Genomic DNA, 21,457 nt, shown 5'->3' with positions numbered 1-21,457 from the left:
CTTCTGTTAGAAATATGTGGTAAATTCCCTTTCTAGAAGTTATACCCATACAATGAGGGGACTTACTACTTGAGACTTGAAGTGAGAGGGGCTGGATGTGATTACAAATTGAACTGTAATGCAATCTGTGCTTTTTCAGTCAAGTTTTCCAGTGATGGTTGAGGTTGGCTAACGATTTCTTTCCTGTGCACTGCCCTAAGAATCTGTTCTGTTTCTCCAGGGCATCTTGGCAAGAGACTTGAAGATATTTAAAATCCCTAATTAAAGCCAGGTATTTCACTTCGCGTTTATTTTTAAAACATGAAAAAAAATATTACTGAGCCAAAGTAAAAAACAAATATTTTCCATTTGCCATTCATTACAGATGTCAGACAGCCATAAATATAGAAATGGTCAGCTGCAGGTGTAAGCTAGTTCTGTTGTGTAATGCCCACTCTGTTCCTACAACATTACTAAAAATGGTCTGTCTGGCTAATAAATAGCACTACCGTTACACAGTAAAAGGTGAAAATTAATGTGAATGCTGCTGGTGAGTTAGCTATATTAACAAGCCAATCATGTAGCATTAGCAGTTATAATGGGGAACAACATAAACTTTTAAGAGCCTCTGCAAGAGCTTTCAGTCCTTTCAATGCTGGAAATTTAAAATGAGTGCTGTCCAGTCTCTTTTTCTTTCAATTTGGGAGGAAAGGTATGTAGGAAGTTTTGAAAGAAAGTCACTGGCATCTGCATCTAAAACTATAAATTAAATAAATAAATAGAGTCCAACCCATATATATCCAACCCACTATTGTTTCAGATGCTCTTCTGTAAAGCTCTCTTGCCTTCATCAATGGTTCTGGCTCATTCATGATAACCTTTGATAGCTAACTGATAAAGAACTGATAACCCCTTACTGATAGCAAAATCTTTTCCACACCAGAGCAAGAAGGGAGTGCAATCTCAAATGGCAGTGAGTAAAGGGAGACAATAAACAAACAAAAGGCTAATTGACTTCTTTTACTTACACACAGAGCTGTGTCTGACCAACAGCCCATCTGGCCCCATGTTCTCTTGCTGCTGTTGCATGGTACTTTGGGAAAAATTTAAGACCAGATCATATAACCAGTGTTTCCTCCCTGGAGCTTCTTTCCAGATTGTGTCAACACTTGAGGGAGTTTCTGAAATAGATGTATCTTGGCCATTATGGGCCAGTAACAGATCTATCATCTCCAAATTGTCTAATCCTTCTCTGAATCCAATTTGTTCTCCAGTATCAGTGAGTACTACTACAATTTAATTGTGTGCTGTGTGAAATGCAGCATGCTGAGAGTTACAGGCTTTGCCAGGGGGGTTTGTAGGTCCCCCTTGTATGTCCTCAAAGACTTGCTGTTGTGTGTAGTCCTAGAATGTCTTCCTCAATATCCTGCACATCTGGGGAGAAACCACATGCAGTGTGGCCCAAGATGATAAGTAGGATGATGGGAATCTGCCTGATTAGTAACATGTTTTGTGGGTTGCTTGTTGCTTATATTTGAGTCAAATGTGCTAATTCCCCCTCTCTGTCTTTCTCCCATTCTTTTAATTTTATTCTTGGCTGCAGAAAAGTCACTAAAGAAAAATGTACCTTGAAAGGCAGCTTGTTATGCTTGGCAATGCTTTATTATGTTGCTGTGCCTCTGCACCATATTTGATCTGAACTTGCTTCATAGTAGCAAGGAGATAAGTAGGAGATAAGTAGATTAAAAAGAAAATTAATTGGAAATATTTCTATTTCATGTATTGGCTGTTAGCACACATCAGAGGGTAAAAACTAAAAGACAAATGTCTATCAACTTAAAAAAGCAATCTTGTTTTCAAATCTTGTGCATGAGTTCCTGTGGAAAACTTCCCAATGACATTCCTAACCTGCCTGAGCAAGAGCATATAGAAGAGCTGATAGTAATTTTATTCTGCTCCTTACTCCTGAAATTATTGCAGTAAAAATTTTGTGTTTCCCAAAGTCAAATGCCTATGAATTTGTACTGCAACTGCATTTTTAATTGCAGTTTATCAGTACTGTGATTGGATGCATGTTGTGGTGGGGAGGAGGAGGGAATTGAATTATTACTTATTTATAAAGTGATGTTAAATTCTGATCTCAATTAAGTTAATGTCAAAGTTGGGAGTTCAATGGAAGCTGATTAAACCCTAGGAATGTATTGTTATTGCTTGTGACTAACAAGCAAACAGGCAACTTCAAAAATTTCTTGTCTCCAGTCCTTCAAACCAGCAGGTTGAACTGCTTTGGTTGGGAATGCTGCTGCCCAAGAACTATCCACTGTTTTCAAGTGTGGGGCCAGAAGACATGGATGCAGGAATGGGGAACCAGCAAGGCAGTTCCCCTTTCCCCAAGTGCATGTTCTCGTGGGATTTGATCCTTGCTGTTTTAAACCAGTGGAGGAGGCAGCAGTGCCATTTCTCATGGCAGGCACAGCACTCACTAAGGAAGGCACTGTAATGCAGATCAGAATTTGCTTCTCCAGGTTTAACAGCAGGTTTGGGAAATGGCTGTGATTTTACAAGCCAGCTCCACTAAACCAGACAAAACTGCCCTTGGTGGTCTCTGCTTTGAGTTGCGGTTTAAAGCTATTGAATTTCCATGGTTACATTTAGTATGCTCCCCTAGTGAAACCCAGGTGAAATGCTGCTGCCAGGAGGTATCACCTGGGAAAGAAAGGACAGGCTGCACAAGGAGACAGGCTTAGAAGTAGCCCAGAAGGGCAAGAGCCCATAGGAACTGCTGCTTCTTGAATTATCTTCTCTGATGCCTAAGGTGAAGTGGACATCTTTCAAGAAAGCAGACTGCAGGGAAATGCCTTGGTGATTTTGCAGTGCTAATGCTACCCTGAGTTAAAACATTTGATGGTTATCCATCCCTGCTCAGAACACAAGTATCTGTGAAACTTCATTGATGAGAATGACACAGAGCCAAAACAGCTTTTGGCACTGTGAGAGATGAAGAGAGCATGTCAAGGGTGCAGCAGTGATTCTATGCCTCCTGTTGTATCCTGGCATTTATAGCAGTCACTGAAACAATTTACTGTTCTAAAATTTAGGAAGGAAAGAGCTATAAATCATAGCTAAGGTAGTTCATAATTCCTATAAAGTGCACCTGAGAGTTATCAGTGTCCTAAAGATAATTCCACTCTAGACACTGTATGCCACAAATGGTGCTTCCAAATTCAGTCTTCAGTTATAACTGGATTGGCAGGAAGCAGCCCAGGGAAAACAACATTGTCCTATCTGTATGAATTATAAGGTGTTTTCAGGATACTTTAAGAAATAGTTGCTGACAGGCTTAAAAATAAACACAAGAATTGTTGTTATGTTGAAAAGATGGCTTTTGCAAAAAAACCCTGTGTTAGATAATACCTACATGAATAGTGAGCTAACCTAGTATTTTTCATTGACATGTCATCTCCACATTCTTCATCTTTCCACTAACTTTTCACTATTTTTTTTTCCTCCAGAAAAAGAGCAGGAATTTAACCTAGTTTACTACAGAGAAAAACGAGTAAGTTTAGCAAAATATAATTTTCTAAAAAGCATTACTGGAAACTGAAATGGAAAATAGGAAAGTGGGAAAGAGGGCCATTTAAAAAGTCTGAGAGAGAGGAAAAAAAAAGGAGTGATAGGAAGGTAAAATGAAAGGAAAAGGCGTGGTGAAAGGGTTGACATGCAGGTAAAATTTAGTAGCAATTGTGAGAAAAAGTACTAAGAAAGAGATGGAACAATAATCACAGGCAGAAATTAAAGAGAAAATAAAAGAATATAAAATAATAGCAAGTGATGGAAGGAGATCTAGATGGGAAATGGGAAAATAAGGGAAGATAAAAAGAGAGTTGTATTTAATTAACACGTGTTGTTTTTTTTTATCAGAGGGAAGTTGATGCAGGGCAGCCAGGCCAGTTAGGGCTACAGCATGGAGATTTAGAGGGGCAATACCTTTTTTCCTCTGATTTTTAGAACACTCTTCAAGCTTTTTTAGCCAAGGACAAGCATAATGAGGGCCAGAAGAGAATGTTTAAATGTGTAATGTGTGTTTAAAAGTGAAATGTGGATACTGAGGAGGTTCCATCAAGCACGGCAAGCACAGTGTGGGCACTGACATCCCTAAATCATTCTGAATTCTAACCTCTGCTTGCAGCACTTGCTGTGTTTACCCTTACTGTGATATATTTTAGAGAAAAAAAAAAAAAAAAAAAAAAAAACAGTTGGAGTTTTTGGGCTGCTTTGTAGGGATGCAGAGGGTTACAAACAATCCCAATACTTGATATTCTGCTTTTGCTGGGGAGACCCATCTCTGTGAGGACAAGGTGAGTCAGTGTGAACCACACAGCAAATTACCAGATGTGGGAAGCCACCAGAAAATGGATTCTTTTCCCTCCATTTTCAAGTTCATATTTTCATGACAGAAGTCTGGCATTGGTGTGGTCACTGCTTCAAAGTGTTTTCTGTAGGCAGTTTTATTAAGCAATATTTTTAGATGTGAATTCCAAGCCCTTGAATGAGCAGGATCTAGTAAGCAGATTTTTGTGCTGAAATGTGTAATAGTAACACTCTTAGTTCTTTTAGCATTAGTTACCTTTGACTTCCAAGGGGCAGTAGCCAGAATAAGGTGAGTTTTTATAGGTTTAGATGAAAACATCTGTTTTTATCATCCATCAAGTCTGGGAGTCTTACACCTTTCTTTTTTTTTTTTTTTTTTTTTTTTTTTTAATCTTTTTTTTTTTTTAATTTTGAAGGCTCACAAGACTTAGGCTCACAGGTCCCTGCTCCAGACTGCAGCAGCCAGTGGAAACACCAGCACCAGTATCACAAAGGTGAGCCCTTGGTGAAGTCTCCTGATCAGCACAGGAGAAATCCATAGGACACTGGAACCTCTTCTTCCTTGGGCCAAGAGGAAGTCTCCATCACAGCATCTGAAATATTTCTGACATGCAACCCAGAATTAATAAAGGTGTGAAGGCTGGAAGGGGGAAACACCTACCACAGCTCTGACAGCCAAAGCAAACAGAAAACAGCTGAGTAGTTATGGCTTCAAAACAGCCTGTCCTCAGTCCTTTTGTTTTTCACTGGCATCCTCACAGACACAAGCCAACATACTTAGATAACCCCAAATGGGCTTTAAAATTAGGAAAAGAAGAAAAAACCAAAAATTTTGTGGGTCAGAGATGACTTCTTGGCCCTAGAGTCTCTACTACCTTAACATGTTTTGTTTTTCTTGTTGCTTTTTTCTATGTTTGTTTGATTTGGGAGGGGGAGTTTGTTTTGGTTTCAAACTTTCATGTTTCTTTGTCTCAGCTTTTCCAAAGTACCAAACAAAAAGTTAGATAATCAATTTTGTTCTACTCTCATTTTATAAACCACTGAGAGAAGCTGTAAAATTAAATAATTTTTTGTCTTCTTAATTTAATGCTGGAAGAGAAAATACCCAGAATTAATGTGGGCAATGATGTTATTTTTCCAGCAGTCTCATAATCATCAGGGAGACTATTACTGATGCTTGATTAAATAGCTCAAGCTTGCAGTGATTTTTCAGAGAAAATCTAGACAACAAATGGATTCTGTCCTTACTACTCTCTCAACATTTCTATCAGTAACCTCTTTGCTACATTTACATCTTGAAAAAAAATGTACTTGAAGTTATGCCTGTTACATTAATCTGGAACAGTAGAGAGATGATGCTTTTGAATTTGTCTACTGTCTTGAATAAGAAACTGAAGAGTGGTCTGCTTGGCAACCAGGTATAAATCACCTAAAATCTACCCATGTGCTCTTTGTTGCCAAGAATTGAATGCATTAAGGAGAAAAAGTGCTGTCTCACAGAAAGGCTGGCAGTGCAAACACCCCAGAGCTTTGTCTTCTCTCTCTACCTGCCCACACCTGCAGACATGTGCATGGACATGCCTGACTGCTCACATTTTGTTAGAACCCCTGCTACAGGGCAGCCACTTGGCCTAAAAATGAATTTTCAAATAATTCAGGTACCTCATTTTTTGCATTATTTATTTAACTCCAGGTTCAGAGGTTGCAGAGCACAGAAGCCCCTGAAAAGAAGTCATCATATTTATCTCCTTGCATTTATTTAATTAACAAAAAAAGCACCCAGATTGCATTTGGGTGCAGGTTTGGAAATATGAAGTTTTCTTCAACTTGATTTTGCTTGCCTAAACATAATGGAATCATACAGTCTTCCCTAACTTTGAACTCCACATGGAGCTGTAAAAATCCTTCTTTGCTTTAAAAATTCCCTGGTTTCTGATCCACAACCCTTTCTGGTGCATACTCAAACCAGCAATTACCAGTGGTCCAGAGAAGCATTCCTGTAAATGTTTGATTGCAGGTCTTGTAGAGGACCAGTTCCTGCAAACATGAAGCTGATCACACATTTATTGGATTGCTTTATTGGCTGGAGACCAGGACCATCAGAGATGGACATGTCCTTGCTGTGGTGACAAACATCTGCACCTGGCAATGAGGCTGCCTTCCCTCACAGGCTCCATGCTCCACTGGGCTATTTTAGGACAGGTTAGGTACCAGAGCTGGGGGGAAAGGGATGGTTTATTATGTGAAGAAAGGTCAGAAGTTTGCCTGCTTGCTCAACCAGCCAAATCTGGTTTTAATCTATGAAAACACACCAAAACACCCTCTCAGAGAAAAAGGTATGTTGTGTTTTCCTGACCACCGTTTTCCCTGGTGGCAAGTTTCTCATTCAAAATTATATCCACAGCTTTGTTTATGGGACTTTACAGAAGGCTTTGTATGGGTTAGAGAGGGGAGGGAGTACTCCCACATGCAGAAACACAGAACCCATTAAAGCGCATGAGGCTCTGTTGGTTCCCCTCCCCGGCTGCTACTAAGTTTATTTGCAGGCTGCAGCCTGGAAAAGGGGCTGTGGCCCATCTGCAGCACATATGTGGGAATTAATTTCCAGCACAGCCACAGGAGTGTGGGTCCAGCAGACCCTCCCCTATCCTCCTCTCAGATCCCCCTCCACGCTGCGTTAATTGGAGCCAGAGCAGGCACCAGGCGCGGCAGTCACTGGTACAGCAGAGGGTCAGGGCTCAGCTGTGCCTCTGGCTCTCAAGGACCCCCAGCATTCCCACCCTCCTGCCATTCCCCTGGGCTTAAACAGCACGGTGGGCCCCCAGAATTGCACCCCCAGAGCAAAGGTGGCAGCACATCCCCTGGGTCTGAGCACTGGCACTCGCTGCTCGTCCAGCACCCAGGGATGCTGCGAGCAGCAATCCTGCACGGAAATATCAACTCTGTGCTGAAACTCAGCAGGGAGAGGAGATGGGATTGCTTCAGTTAGCTCTCGTTCCCATACTGTCTTCTGCACAGGAGGAACGAGTTAGAATTATTTTATACTTTAGGCCTGGCTGGTGGATGCTGGGAAAGGTTGTCCTGGAGTGGGAAGCACAAGGACATCATCTCTTTTAAACTTCTCTTCAAGGGAAAGGGACAATTGTAAGAAAGTAGGGAAAAGGAGAGATGGCTGTAACTGCAATCAAAAGCATTTGTGAAGGGGTTCATCCTGAGAAGGAAAGACCTAAGGTTTTGGGGGCCCTTGACTCATTTGCAACTATAGGAATAAGCATTAAAAAAGTAGTAATTCTGTGGCTTAAGTGAATAACTGAACTAATGAAGGACACTGTTTTTAAACAAATTATTGTATAGGAAGTACCTGCAGGTCAAATGTCAGCAGACAACCTAACTCTACCCTAAATGTTTTTAGACATTTTGGCAGTTTTATAAATAACCATTTCCACATGCATCTGTCTGTTGTTCAGCTGAGCATCTGGTCCCCAGGGCTGTCTCTGTCCAAAATCTAAAGTCACTCTAAAGTCATTTAAAGTAAGTAGTGACCTCTGAATAAAAAATAACAAAAGTCACATGCTGAATAAGAGATGTGATGGTGACACTGACTTTAAGCTTCAGGTTTGTTTTGTCAGCACTAAGATCTTTAGGGCCTCTTTTTTTTTTTTTTTTTTTTTTTTTTTTTTTTTGTTTGTTTGTTTGTTTTTGTTTTGTTTTTTTAAAGGGATTTCTTTTTTCTTTTCATATCAATTAATTTTCTCTCAAGAATTTTGACCAATAATTTCTTTTGGTAAATTTCAAAGTATCTAGAAGCAATAAATTTGGCAAAAGTGTTTTGCTTTTCTGAAATGTATGCAGAGATATTGAGGTCCAGTTCATGGCTGTGGGAACTCTGCTGTGTCCCCTTACACCACAGCATTTTCCTGGGAGGGGTAAGCCCCTCTCCCACTGCTGTTTCAGTGTGTTGGTATTCCAAGGAGAATTCCACAGATAAAACTCCCAGGTGTGAACAGTGGGATGTGGCAGCTGCTGGGGACATCAGTTGCTGTTTCAGGTGCTACAGAGAGCAGCTGGATTTTCCAAAGTGCCAAAGGGTTTGCTGGGAGCTCAGCTCCCTCCCTCTCCTGCCTCCAGCTCAGTGGTTTCCTTACCACTCTCAGCTCCTCCTTGGTTCTGCCTCACCAGTTTTCCTTACCACCCTAAAAGAGAAGAACTAAGTGTTTATTTAGGATGAGTATTTTTCCAAAATAGATGAAAAGGGAATGGTTTACCTTGGAGTCTGGGAGTTTGGCCTGTAAATAACCATCTGTAATACCTGTCCCCTTTGCTGTAATAAACCAAAGTCTGGTCCTCTGGTCTTCAGAGAGAAAACCTTTATTCACTCTGCTGTTAGCCACCACCTAATTTATTTCTTTTCCAAGGCTCTTAGTATTGAATCAAAGTTTGTTTCTGAGGCTGAGAGGAAAGATGGTTTTAGTATTGGCTCTAATCATCTATTTTACCTCAAGCCACTGACACAAACATTTATTTGCTCAAGGATCACCAGAAAAGTGGTTGAAAAGGACCTAAAGATTTTAATTGAAATTTGATTCACACTGATGTTCAAGAATTGAGATGACCCTTTTATCAAAAGAAGGAAAGCCTTAAAACACTGAATTGAAAATAACATAGGCAAAATCTTTCTGGTGGTATTTACAAAAAAAATTTTTGTCAGTGCAAAAACTCCAGGAAAGCTGAGTTCCCCCTGTAATTGTACCACTTCTCTGCTAAATTTGGGAACTAAAAGCAAAAGAAACTTTTTTTTTTTTTTTTTCTGTTTTTGATTCAAAATGGTCCAAAACTAAGTAATTTGACTTTCTATTCACTATAGAGGAAAGTGCTATCAAGAGTTCACCCCAACCATAACTTGTGTGATAGCTGCAAGTTTGTGTTTCTAGGATTCCATCTCAAATAAATACTTGCTATTTGTATGGATTTTTGTAGAGATGATGGAGTCAAAGTGAATGCTTTGCTGCTGCTGTATGTACCTTGGAGCTGGATTTTTCTGTGTAGTCTGTGGAAGCTTGTCACCATGTTAAATGTCCAGCTTTCATTAAATCCACACCTGAAGGGTAAGTAAATGAATCCTGAATTTCCCAATTGTAGGTATGTGTGCTTTTCATGGATTTATGCCAGCTAGACTTTAGATTTAAAGAAACATTGTCATAACTTTAACCACACTGTGGCTAGGCCAAACCTCAAAGATCTTGTTCCCAGGGCCACTGCCCTTTGAAGTGGCACCACTGACAGTTTTAGCTACTGTAGGTATTTATGAGGTACAAAATTATAAAGTAAACAGGCAGAAAATGTTATTTTAACAGCATACAAGCATCACCAAGCTGATTATATTCTCGTGTTCCAAGCACTGGTGTACTCAATTTGATTTTTGTTTTCTCTCATTTCTTCTCTTTTTTCCTTTTTTCTTCTTTTCTTTTTTCTGTATGAACCTGTCCTGAAGAAACACAGAAGCAGTATTTGCCAGCTGCAATAGGAAACCTCTAGCAGCACTGATGTATATGTTTACTATGAATTGAACTCACAGCTCTTAAGTAGTACTGTGTGTTTAGCCTGTTTATTCCCCAAAGTAGTTGGAGAATTGTCTGCTTTGTTTGATGGTGGTTTATTAATGATCCTTGTGATTTATTGCTGTCACTTTATTAGATTATTTGCAAATGGGTGACAAAGCACTATGTGGATCATGCCTTGTTAGTCATAAAAGCACTCAAGAAGCCATGAAAATCAGTTAAGCTTGAACCTATTGAATAAAAGAGCATAGTGGTCTCTATTGATCAGTAGCCTTTAGATATGTAATGAATAGTAGTACTTTTGTAGCACTGTCAGATAGTGTTTTCCTTTGGATCTGATAAATTGCACTCTTTTGTACTAGTGCTTTGAGATTTGGCATAAAACATTCTTGTACTAGTGTTTCTTTCAGCTCTAGTACTGGGGTGATCTTACATGATCAAGGCAGATAAATGTTATAAAAAAACCTGGTATTTGCTCTCCCAACACAGTTTTGACCATTGAGTTAACACTGATCTAACTTTCATATGTGGCAGAAGATTGAGGACTCGATTGCAAATGATTTGTAGGATATTTTTATAGCCTGTGTGCATGATACACACAGTCTGTCTCATATGAATACACATATGCACATTGGGATTGTAGCTAATTTCTTTATAAATACAGACTTATTTCTGAATTTCTTACTGAACAGGCAAATATAGATGATTAATTTTGCATTTCTTGTTGCCTTGAAGTGTGCTGTGCTTCTATTTATAATATCAATACTTGATTTCCTCCTTTCTTTGCAGCTTGTACAGTCTTTTATAAAAACCAGAGCTGTGTTGTAGGTAAAATGTTGCTGTTTTGATTGGATGAAGTTAAAGGCAAAGTTTGTGGTGCAGAAGGCCCCAAGTCTTGCATCTGTGTCATTCCCTGAAGGATATCCCTGTTGATACAAATAGATACAGATACTTTGGAGGTGTTCACTAGGTTATTCCTCTGGATTAGAGTCACCTTCTCCTTCCATCCACTTCTCTCCCTTGTAAGAAAAATAATCAGAGGAATGAGACCAGTAGCCTATTTTATTAACAGAACTAGGGGCAATAAATTTTCAGCAGCTTTGGTTTTTTTTTTTTCATAAATGTTTTCTAATGCTCCTTCAGGTTTGCTCAGATTATCAGTGTTTGAATCAATTCCTCTTAAATGAGCCTGGTTTAGGCAATAGAAGCCAAAACCTCTGGGGACTGCCAGCACAAAAGAACAGTGACAGTAGTTTGAACATCAGCAGTGCCCTGGTGTTTAAAATAAGGAAAAGGTTTCATTGAACTCAGTATAAGATTCCTTAGGTGTGTTTGCAGCTCAGGCAAAATGCAGTCACACTTCCATCTAACACTCAAAGAAACAGTGCTTGGTAAAATCTTTGTCCCAGTGTTTTTCACCTTTCATATACAAAAGGATTCAGTTCCCTACTCCTCCTAAAGAAAACATCTATGAAGGCTGACAACTGAATTTAAAAATACAAATATCAGTAGAAATACAGTAAGGACAGTTTTCTCTGATTGGAAAGGCTTAGGTACAAGGGAAATGAAGCTTTTATGGTTCTTTACTTAAAGATACAATTTTTCAGTCTCTCTGGAACATCTGCTTTGTGACTGACTGGAGACCCCAGTTGTAACAGTTCTCTTCCAGCCAAACACCTCAGTGGGCAAACCAGCAGTGACAATTCTGGCACACAAATAAAAACTGATTGCTAAGGTGGATGAACTGTGTCCTGTCTGTTGGTTTAGCTACTTAATTCAGGATAGAATGCCTTCAGTTGATATTTTGACTCTTTTAAGTTTTTTCAGTTACTTCTGAATTAATTAATGTAATTAATTCTTATATTAAGCTGGTTCAAAAGCTCTCTTGGCAACCCTGTAACACAGTGACCACCTAAACAGTAAATGAAAACATAGCTAAAAAGGCTCAAAGGTTACTAACATCTGCAGTACATTAAAAAAGGTTGCAGAGCTCTAACACATGACCTAAGTGCCAGCATCCTTGCAGAATGTCTTTTACTGCAGCCTGGTTTTGCTCTGGTCTTTCTCAGAGCTGGCTCAAAGGGCAAGTAGTCTCTAATGACCACATTAATTGGCCCAACAGAATAGAGGAGGGGGAAGTGATTACCATCTCAAATCACTAATATCTATGTAAATTTTTACATTAAATTAATCTAGATCAGTGTCTAACTCATTTAATAAATGTTTCTTATTCTAAGAAGGCAACCATAATTAAGTTATGAAATTACAGATGTCTGGCTGAAAATTTTTAGCTACAAAATATTTTGAGGTTAAAGCAAATAATTTCTTGTCTATGTAGCAATTCTGATAAAAAGGTCTTTCTGGCTGCTGTCATAAAAAGAGCAGTCACTGCACTTTAAATGTCATCCCATCATTTAAAACTTTAATAATCATTTCATTTTCTGTGGACAATACTGAAATATTGTCAATTCCTAGATGAGTCAAATGATGATACCCCAACCCAATCATGTTTTATTGAAGAAGAAGAGATCATGGTATGACTTGCCATGGAGATCAGCTAAACTGGGCTGAAAGACAGTTTGATCAGGGAAGTTTTCCATTCATTGCTTGCAGCTTTCAAGGTGTCTGTAATCTGCCTACTCAGAAGAATTTATCTCTGTGACAATTTCAGAGAAACCATGTGTGTGCAGTCCCTCTCATTTGTATGTGACATACTCACATCCCATTTGAAGACTCAGTCCATCCATGCTGCCTGGAGACAGTGAGGAGCAATAACAAGCAGTGGATATAATTCTGTTCCTATTGAGTAAAATCCTACTCCATGGCCTGTCCAGCAGGAAATAACATCCAAACACACCCAAAGGAAAAAAAAAAAATAAAAAAAAGAAAGGCAAAATAAAATCCAGAAAGAATTGATACTTGGCTTCCACACCCTAAGTTTAAAAATTTTTACCTTGTGGTGTGTCTGTTATAAACTGCTCTGTGTGACTTAGAAGTTTTAGTAAAATTGAAACTCAGAAGGCTTCTTAAATGTGGGAAAGGGCTGGCACATTGCTGGGACTTTAGTAATAATAAAAAGTAGCAAGATTGACACGAGAGATGCCTGACTTGAACACAGCTCCGTGGCCTGTGCAGCATGGACAGTAAAAGCTCCTAATGTAGCAATTTGAGTAGTTGTTAGGAGAACAGCAGCAGTCCAGGAAATTTACTTTATGGTTTCTCTCACTGAAAAAGTGCACTTACAGACACATGGCTTAAAAAAAAAAAAAGATTTATTACTCAGCATAACCCGATCTGGCACCAAAGTAGTATTTTCTACTAATGCACTAAATTATAGAGGTAGCAAACAGTGTGTTTGATGTGTACTGAATTACTATTCTTAAAATAAAATACAACAAAAATTGGAGCAGTGCTTCCTGAGAACCAGAAAGATGCCCTTCATATTTTATATCACATATATTTTCTTAGTTCTTGATTTGGGACAGATTAAGGGTCTGGCAGTCTTACCCTGGGGTTAGTCAGAGCAAGACTCTCCTAAACTGCTCTGTCCTTCTGTCTGTCTTATTCTTCATGCCTCATGCAGGCTGCTTTTTATTCAGGGGTCTTTCTCCTACACCAGCCATGGAGAACCACCACCATCTCTAATGACAGTTTTGTCAATACTATTTTTATTATTATTATTTGCTTGCAGTAATATTGTAAAGTGAAAGTAGATTCTTGATCCATTTAGCTTCCACTTCCCCAGGACTAGTCTAAAGAGATTCTCATCATTGCAATGAAAATCTCTCAGTACCAGCTCCATTTGGTTAAGAAAAGAGGGCAAAAACATGAATAGGGTTGTTTTCCTTAAGCAGTTTAGCACAATGCTGATGACAGATCACAAAAAAAAAAAAAGCTCACCAATATTTAAGTAGATAACAAACCCACCTTTGTGAAATGGCATTTTCTTTATATAGCAATGAGAAATAATTCCATCCAGAAAACATTTGCTAGAGATATGAGACTGTAAAAGATCTCTTAAATCTTTGAATCCAGATCTCACTGTTGTGTTATTCCATGAGTAAAAAATACATTAATAATGCAATTTCTGTATATTCTACATGAACCCATGCAGTTTCACCTTAAAATCAGAGTTACTCCTCTTCTGCTCTCTTCCAGTATCCCACTTTACTGAAGATTAAATACAATCCTATCATTTCATTTTTATCACTGAAAATTTTTCTCATTCTGTTTTTTCAAAAATACAATGTAGTCATGACACAAAGCAGCAATTATATCCATTAGAAAAGACATTTGTGTTGTTGATGTTGGAAAGGAGAGTGCAATCTCCAGACATCCACTCCAGTATTTTGGGTAAAAACATTTTTATTAAAACAAAAACTAGGGTTGAGCTTGCTTTGATTATTTTGATTTTCTTTCCCAAATAGAAAGTTCCAAAAAGGAGGCCAAATGAGTGCTATAAATTATTTTATAAGATGACTGTAGGTTGTATATTGCAAAACAACGAAACCAAACAAACCAAAAAGCTCTGGTATTAAGCAAATGAAAAACCCATTCCAGATGGAAAAGAGCTCAGGAGTCAGAGCTGTTCAGAGTCCAGAATGCTCTGTCAAAATTAGGTTATATTAGTGTAGTCTTGAAAAGGAGGTTTGGAAAAGAAGCAGAGTTAAAACAGGAATTAAACTGTGTTTGACAGTCTAAATGGAATACATTTCCTAGCTCCAAATGGCTGCACAGTACTCCTGTAATGGGTGTTTTGGTCAAAGCATAATGAGAAGAGAAGGGGGTAAATTATTTCATTTATCCAGACTATAATCAATCACTTCCAGGAAAATAAGTCTTTCATTATTTTCCAGCAGCAATAGGAGTTGTTAAGTATATTATTTAGATGTACAAATTGCTTTATGAAAGAAAAAAAATTAAGAATTATTAGAGAAACAAGATGCACAAAATTAATCTGTAAATTTTATAGCTATTCATAGTCATTCTGCTGTCTTTGTGCCTCAATAGATGCCTTTTTTCTTTATTATCTCTAAAGTGCCAATAGTCACAAAAGCATGAAAGCAATAGAAAAGGTGGAGAAGCCTCTGAGGAAAAGGAATTTTTTCATCTGATAACAGGTCCAGCCCCAAAGCCATAAAGACCTTTCCTGAAACTTTTAGGACAAAAGTATACTGAATTTTACTGGATTTACTTCTGATGGAAATTCTCTAATGGTACTATTGATTTCTGAACAATGATAGAAATGATTACATGAAATGATGGTAGGCAAATGAACAGAAAATATTCTGCACAGCTATAATATCCAAGAATTTCTCAGTGCTTAAATTTGTATTGTCTTATCTGGTCATTTGTATTGTCTTATCTGGTCATTAGAATGATATCATTTCCAAATTTAAAGAGCAGGAAAGCTGAATCACAAGCAAGTCAGTCTTGTTCTCATTGAAGTCAACACTATAATGCCTGGAGACCATCTTTGCTATATAGAATGGAAGACCAAACCTAGAACAGTAAGGATTTTTTTTGCCAATGTGCACTTCATAAAAAAAAATATAAAAAAATAAAAAAAGTTACAGAAATTATCTTTTATTTTCTAAATGTGTTGCAATGCTCTGAAAGACTCTTTGCTCAGGACTTACAAGAATAGATTCAGTGTTTCTATCTTTCCTAGAACCTCCAGGGTCTTGGACAGAGGGAAAAACCAGATGAGCCCGAGCCAATCTTGCCAAATAAAAAAAGTAAAAATAAGAAAGCCCATGAAACAAGCAAAGCCAGGAAGTTAGTGCTACACTAATTATTAGCTTCCAGGAGTCATTTGACATGCAGGAATTTCCTATAGGCAATATTGTGTCTAAATGCAAAGCTCTGATGCTTTGCAGACTCTCTGAAGGCCCCTTGCACAGGTTGCTATCAGGTAACTTTGTCATGGAGCAGCAATGGATGGATGGAGTCTCAGCTGTGCTCTTGAACGTGCCTATACAGAGCTCTCCAGCTTTGCAGATGACAGCAAAGTAATCTCTTGTGATACTGCTCTACTTTTAGTGCCACCTGAATCAATCTGTTACCTGGGAAAAGCCTGGAATCTTTAAAAGGGTAACTCAGTCCAGAAGCAGACAGCTCTAAAGTGTAGGTTTAGGTATTATGTAGCTGCATGTCAGTTTTATGGACATAATCCCTCAGTTTTAACTGAGCTTTTTAATTTCACCTAAAAAAGAAGCCAACTGAATTCTTCCAACCTCTTTTAATTCCCAGCTCTGTGTGCAGCTTCACTTAGTGTTTCTTATAACAAAAGGCTTTTAAAGTTGATAAATGGCTGCAGAGATTTTGCTTTACTTTGTTGCTTTTCTATTTATTTAACCAAGAGCAGTTCTTTTAGTCCTGACCTCAGCCTTGTCAAATAGACTGTGTTTGTCAAACTGCTCATGCTCCCATTAACTCCTAGCTGTTTCAGTTGTCAGATTTGATGAATGGTTCAAATGCTGCGAGCATCATTAAAAGCAGGGATCCTGAGGAAAGTATTATGCTATACTGAGTCCAAATACACACCATAAATAGGAAAATTCCAAGCAAAGAAAATCTTTTATTGCATAAAGGAAATTGCAAGTGGTTTAAACTAATCTCTTTTAATGCCATCTTTCATATGTGCAGGAGACAAGAAAAAGCCGCTCAGGTTTCATGGTCGGTATTATCTCTTCATAGTTAAAGAACATTAGTGGCTTTATAACCTTATTTACACAGAGTTCATGTAAGTGGGTCTGCTTGGGGGAACAGGCCTGCTCAGTGGGAATAAAAGGGGCAGAAGAGTTCCCACAGTGCTCTGTAGGTCCGGAGGGTCTGTCCCTTCCCAAAACACAGCCTGCAGTTTCTGTAAGCGTGGGTTTCCCCGAGTGAAATCACACAGCACAGCTGTGGTTTGCCCTGCAGGACTGGCAGTGCCCAGAGCAGCACAGCTGAGCTGTCCCCCAGGAGCTGCCCAGGGAAGCTGGCCAGACCTGGCACAGCTCTGCTGCCAGCTATGCCCCAGGAGCTGCTCCGCTCTGGGCTGTGCCTGCCCTTTGCCACACTTACAGCACAGCAAGGGCACAGCTCAGCACCAGGGCTGGCAACCAGGCAATGCCTTCAGCACAAGAATCACTCTTGGTTTTGTTGAGTGTTGTTCTGCATTCTGGGATATTTTTATCTGCTGAAGTCTACCTAAAGGCCAAAGGTCTGCTGTTGGAATTTATTTTTTTTTTTACATTCTCGAGGCAGATAAAATTTTTCAGATGAATATTTATAAAGAGATACATATAAGTTATACACTTCTAGACTGGAGACACTCCTCCGCTTATTAAGGTCAAGACAGAGTTACTGGGGTATTTTTTTATTATTTTTGTTTTTAAAATTTGTGATTTAAGTGCATATGCATACAGGCTGGTTCTAATATTCCTGAGTGTTACTCATGTGGAATTTTCATCATGATAAGTACACTGCTGCAGTAGATTTTTCCTGGGCAGCAGTACAAACCATTACAATGAGGACAGCAGGCAAACCATTACAGCAATTCTGAAACAGGATCAGAAGTAGGTCATCAAAGTTTATCTTTTCCCAAACTACAGCAGAACATCAACTTTTTTGCTTATTGTTAGAAGATAGCAATTATTTATTGATCCCAGGTTTTTATGAAACACAGAGGAAGCAAATAGACTTCCAGTTGTGTCAGAAACTGCATCAGCCAGGGTTTGCCTTCAGTGAGTGTAACTCTTCCTGGCTGCTTGAGCACAAGCAATGGCAGAAACCCTCTCTCTGCTATTGCAGTTAATTCAGACTTTAGTTTTGAGATCTTCTTTCCAAAACTTTAGTTTTGGAAAGGTGATGCAGGAAGTCAGTTACTGAATGTGAGGCATCATTACCCTAAATCAAGGATTTTCATCACAGCCCAGCATAAATCTAAAGATGCTGTGAGAAGCATTGACAGCCTGTTCATGTCAGTAATTTTTCCCTTACCTAGATGTCACCAGTGGCAGAGTGCAGAGGTGAGCTCTGGCTTCCACCACTGCCAGGGAGGGTGCAAGGGTGGGCAGTGAGAAGCCTTCTGCCTGCTGCCTGCACCAGGGATATCCAAACTATCCCACACACTCACTGCCTGAGTGATGAGAGAATTTAATGTTTCCTCCCAGGTGAGAAGGTGCTGCTTTTTGTCTGGACTAGATTTCTCAGGTTTGCCTGCATTTAGATCACAGGGACTGGATGTGGACAATACAAACTTAATTGATTTCCAGACAAGCCATGAAATGCTATCACTGTATATAACCATGAATGTGTGGTACTATCCTAGGGTGTATCTGATGTTTGTTGCCTAGGCCTGTAAATATATATTTGGTTTTCTGAGTAGTTCTGGGGTTTCTTTAAATCTGTGGAATTCTCAGTTCTTTTGTTATTCACTGGGGGGTAATACTATTAGTGAGCAAAATACTTTCATTAGAACAAATGCTTTCTTTAAGCCTCGAATTATTCTTATTTCTGCCTGTAGCAGAAATTAATTATTTATTAGGCAAAACAAAGGAAAGCTGCAACCCTTCCCTAATGAGGCTTCATTCACTTTAATCATGATTTGTTGGTGTCTCTGGATTTCTGTTTCTCTCAGGAGTACTGACTTCATTTGATTAGCCACATTCAGACTGTCTATAGGAGCAGGCTCTGTATTTACTATTCCATTCTATTGGTCAGAATTCTCACCATCAGGGTAGCTGCATCTCTGAATTAAATATAACTATGTACATGCACTGGTGGGTACCAAGCCCCCAGCCCACACATGCTCTCCCACTAAGACCAGTGAGACCAGCATTTATGAGAAAATGGAGTTCTGCAGGCTCAGTTGGTCTATAATGAAATGTGACCTTGACCTGGGAAAGTGGGATTGGAGATGCCAGTATCTACACACTTGTTAAAGCACTGAAATGAGAAATTTGGCTCATAGCTACTGAAAAAGGCATCAGCAATGTTAAAGCAAAGCAAGAAAAAAAAGCTTGTTTGCTGTGCCCCCTTGTTCAGCAAATAAATGATACTGTCAGGAGTTTTGAAGCAAGCACTTCAGCCTGTTCCTGGAAAGCATCATTGGCGAGAAAAATAATTTTCACTAGAACTCAAGAACTGAGAGGAAAAGCATTGTACAAATCATTAACAAGCTGGCCCACAGGCAGCCAAGCTAAAGAGGGCTCATTTCCTATGGGTTTCTGTCTCTCCTGCCTCATCATCTGCTTCCCAGCTCTCCTCCACCATCAGCCCTGCTCGTCCTGCGTGCCTGCAGCACCTGGCAGGGAGCACTGTGTCCATGGCAAGGACACACTGCTGTGTGTGCAGCCATCAGCTGTCCCCAGTTTGCACAGGACTTGTCAGAACTTGACTCACTGAGACCTCTGCCCTTCTGTAAAATGGAGTTAAAACTGGGGGGAAAGAGCAAACAGATGACAGGCAAACATTCATATGACACAATTGTGTTGAAACCTCCCTAAGGAACTGTGTACTCTTTAGTAGTCAGTATTTTTAGAGATTAGATATTTTGCTTATTTTGGAAAGCAAGTAGAAAGATGCATAGAAACAACCACTGAGGTGGCAGCATGCTTTCTCTGAGTAAATACCCGCAAGGACATTCCAGATTACCATATTCCACAGCACACATATCCTAACCCTGCTGCTTATACCCTTGGATTAAGGTGCACCCCAGACACTGAGGACCTGAGATGCAGAAGCCCCTTATCAAACCAGCCTGCCCCCCTTGTTTGGTGGTCTCCAGGATTGCTGCATTTATGTCATCTGGACATTTGAATGTTTGGAAGACAATTTGAAATTTAAAAGACTCCTACTCAACAGAACAAAAGAACCAGTTTCTCCTTGAGGGTGATGCTGGTGTTGCTGGACTGCAACATGTTAATTTATCCCAGCATTTCTGAGTTGGGTGGTTCTCTTTACAATTGTCATATTTTTCTGTCATGACCAATTAATTGTAGGACTAACTCAATGTAGCTATGATACCCTCAATACTGTGCAGCAGAATTGTTTGAGCAAGTACACACTTTTCATTTTCTTTCCTCTGTTTTGCTTGCTTGCTTGTCACTTCAGTTTGCCCATGAGTGTTTGCCTTATGCTGTTTCCACTCAGAAAGAATGCTAGGGCTGGATAGTAAATAAGGGACAAAAATAGTATCAATTGAGATAACAAAGAGGGTCTGTGTGTGTGGCTTTTAAGAAATTTTGAAGAAATTTTGCATCACTTGAAATTTTCTAGCTTTTATTAAACAATAAAAATTATATATTTTCGTTTTTGTAGTAATCAATTAAGCTATAAGTAGGGGAGACTTTTGCTCAGTTTTGAAATTCATAGATATGACAGAAAGGAATTACTTTCCCTGACATTAAAATATTAAATCATCATCAGAATTTGCCTCTGGACTCACAGATAATAATTCATTTATCTCCTGTTCTCTATTTTACCTTTGTCTCACAGGCATAATGTAATACTTTTCTCACAGAATATACATCTCCAGTAGTGTGTATGTTGGACAAATTTAACTAATAAGTTATATGGGCAACAAGTCCTTGCTGGTTAGAGAGTTCTTGGTATTTCTCCTTTCATTTTTCCCTTTCCAATAGATACATCCTACAGAGCTTGAAAGCTTTGGAAGGGGTTAGGTGTAACTTAATCATTTACCAGTAATTTAGAAATGTTTACTTGTACCTAAATTTTGTTCTTCTCTATCTCTTTTTGTCATTTCTGGATGAAGAAAGGTATTTCTAGCAGTGGCAAAAATATTGGCATTTTTCCCCAGTGCCCAGAAACCATGCAAATGGTAAATGAAATTTAATCATATGGTGTGATCTCCAGCTCCCTGGGTCACTCACCAAAGTAAGTGAGGCTGAAATTCCCTCATGTTACATCTTTCTGCTCTAAGTTATGGTGTTGTCTCTTTGTTACAGAAGTTTTGATTTTATTCTCTAACACTAATTCCTTCTTGTCTTTTAGGTTTTTTGTCCTTCTAGTCATGTGAATTTTCAGCCCACCCAACACTCTTCTGAGGTACCTGGTACTTGCTGCATTTGCTTCAGCCTCCTAGAAATTCCAGGATCTTCTTGACTAGTATATTATGGGAGTTGTTGCATTCAGATAAACTGTAATTCTAAATCAATAATCAGCTGCTTGCTAGAATATTTCAGCTGACATCCCTGTGATTCTGTGTTGTATTTTGCTTTGCTTTTTCTGAATATTCTGTTAGATTTCGGCTCCTACAAACTATTTAGAAGCATCCTCCAGACTAGATCTTTATCCATCTTTAGAAAAGACATTTTGCATGAGTTGCAGGAGGTCATGGGATTGCTGCTTTTTGGGATGAAGGCTCACTGAAGACTTAAGTGAGGCAGAGAACCTGACTAACTCCCAAAGGCTAAAGGTATCCAAATTGTTATGGTCTAACCCATAACTGTCCTAAGAAGGAGTTAAGTATAACAAATAGGTGGGAATTTCCATGCCTGAGTTCTGCACCAGAGTTTTTACATTCCAAATCATCATAAATG

At 39.0% G+C, this 21,457-nt stretch overlaps 1 long non-coding RNA gene across 6 annotated transcripts in view; it reads left to right on the top strand.

Annotated features, from left to right (window-relative positions):
• The window catches only part of LOC130251438 (uncharacterized), a 91,097-nt gene that overhangs the window by 55,839 nt on the left and 13,801 nt on the right, over positions 1–21,457 (top strand). Inside the window, exons 2-6 of one of the 6 annotated variants that reach the window (XR_008840150.1) lie at positions 4,767–4,844; positions 6,368–6,686; positions 9,328–9,455; positions 20,671–20,792; positions 20,910–21,333. This is a non-coding gene — a long non-coding RNA (uncharacterized LOC130251438). The remainder of the gene's footprint in view (positions 1–4,766; positions 4,845–6,367; positions 6,687–9,327; positions 9,456–20,670; positions 20,793–20,909; positions 21,334–21,457) is intronic. The other 5 variants (XR_008840151.1, XR_008840148.1, XR_008840152.1 and 2 more) reach the window with 5 other exon arrangements.

The sequence above is a fragment of the Oenanthe melanoleuca genome, chromosome 3, assembly GCF_029582105.1.
Source record: "Oenanthe melanoleuca isolate GR-GAL-2019-014 chromosome 3, OMel1.0, whole genome shotgun sequence".
Taxonomy (NCBI): domain Eukaryota; kingdom Metazoa; phylum Chordata; class Aves; order Passeriformes; family Muscicapidae; genus Oenanthe; species Oenanthe melanoleuca.
Note: the sequence above shows the minus strand (reverse complement) of the source record. Positions and strands in the feature narration are given on the sequence as shown.